The sequence below is a fragment of the Octopus bimaculoides genome, chromosome 2 (genome assembly GCF_001194135.2).
Source record: "Octopus bimaculoides isolate UCB-OBI-ISO-001 chromosome 2, ASM119413v2, whole genome shotgun sequence".
Lineage (NCBI taxonomy): Eukaryota > Metazoa > Mollusca > Cephalopoda > Octopoda > Octopodidae > Octopus > Octopus bimaculoides.
In genome coordinates, this window is record NC_068982.1 from 89,534,391 (window position 1) to 89,536,456 (window position 2,066).

The following is a 2,066-nucleotide window of genomic DNA, read 5'->3' on the forward strand; positions in this document are numbered from 1 at the left end:
TTGTGTGTTGGAGTATGCTCGAACACAGTTGAACAGTACTGTGCTGCTTGTATTTGTGAGAGAGTTCTCTAAAAAAGTCACCAATAGCAATGCAGATTGGACATGGCACAAAAAATTCAGAGAGGAAGGCTATCTGTGCAAGGCAAAAGGATCTGGACGGCTACTAACATCATAAGAGGCGGTCAAGCAGGTTTGCCAAAAACTCTTGTGAAACCCCGAGAAGTCTATAACAAGAACAAGGCTGGAAACCTGGATTCCTCCAACGACCATTTGGTGCATCTTGAGGAAACACTTGCGAATGAAACCCTACAAGCTGCAGTTCATTCAGGTGATAACTGAAGATGACAAGTGAAAGCACAGACAGTTCTGTGTTGATATGGAAGAGAAACTTGATGAAGTCAAGTTCAAGGAATGTCTTGTTTTCAGTGATGTGGCCACATTTCATATGAATAAGCATAATGTTCGCATTTGGGGTGAAGAAAATCCCCATGTCACAATTGAGCACAAGAGGGACTCACCAAAAGAGAATGTGTTCTGCGCCATCTCCAAGAAGCATCTTCATGGCCTGTTTTTCTTTGAAGGAGATGTGACTGGCGATGTTTATCTGCAAATGCTTCAGAACTGGCTAATGGATGAGCTCATTGCAAATGAACATGAAAACTTCATTTTTCAACAGGACGGAGCTCCACCACACTGGAAGCTCACTGTGCAAGCTTATCTCAATGATGATCTGTAAGGGAGATGGATCGAGTGTGCTGGTGATGAAGACAATGTGCTGTTGAAATGGCCACCACGTTCACCTGACCTGACACCTTGCGATTGTTTTCTCTGCGACTATGTGAAGGGCCTGGTCTATGTCCCCCATCTTCCTGCAAACTTAGAGGAACTCAAGCACAGAATCACTACCACACTGGACACTGTTACCCAAGACATGCTGCAGCATGTTTGGGAGGAGCTGGACTACCGACTTGACATGTGCCATGTCTCAGGTGGTGTGCATATTGAACGTTTGTGAAATCGTTCATGGAATCCACATACCTTTGAATTTCTCATTCAAATTTGGAGGAATAAATCTTTTGTTGCCCAATATTAATCCTGTTTAGTTTGATTTGCTTTGACTATGTAGTTTCTGTGATATTTACATCTCAAATTATATCAAATTTTTTGAAACACCCTGTATGTATGTATGTATGTATGTATATATATATATATATGTATGTATATATGTATGTATGCATGTATGTATGTATATATAGGCATACATACATATGTCCTCATGTATAAATATATTCATAAATACACACACACACATAATAATGGATAAAAGGAAAAAAATAAACCAGGATCAAAGAGAAAGTAAGTGAAGTGAAATTGCCAAATGGGTGGGTAATTTTAATATCAGCTGTTGGATTGTCACTATAAATCCACTGCAGGTAGCAGTTCTTGTCTCTGGATAGACTGTTATATTATGAACCTCACTTCACCTAATTATTGGTAATAGGTTCCAGTGCCATTGGGAAATTATCTGCAATAGATTATTGTCTTATCCAGAAGAACATTTTGCCAATCGTTTCTTTCTTTATTTTAATTCTATAGTGCAGTTGGTGGAACCAATTATTTGTCTGTTGTAGCCAGAGTAGCAAGGGAGTGTCAGTTAATATATATGTATACATTGTCTTTCAAGTCCCTTCCACAAGGTGTTGGTCACTCTGAAGTTACAGTGGAAAACAACTTTCCCAAGATGCCACACTGTGGGATTGTACCTAATTCCATGTTGTTGTGAAGCAAATTTCTTAACCACAAAGCCATACCTAATAAGATCAGAATGAAATATCAGCTTTATATATCTTTGGTGTTGATCAGTGGATTAACTTCACTTTGTAATACAAATATAAATACATAGAGACACCAACTTATTCTTAAACATACCCACAAGCACATACATACACATGTGTATGTGTGTGTATAAACGCACATACACACATATATAAATGCACTTACATAAAAATGATAAACATATATTTACACACGTGTATATATATACATCTATTTACATGTATATGTAT

General features: G+C 37.9%; 1 protein-coding gene across 3 annotated transcripts in view; it reads right to left on the reverse strand.

The window, feature by feature from the left end:
• Positions 1 to 2,066, reverse strand: part of LOC106874430 (uncharacterized) — a 1,214,035-nt gene that overhangs the window by 58,310 nt on the left and 1,153,659 nt on the right. The window lies entirely within an intron of this gene.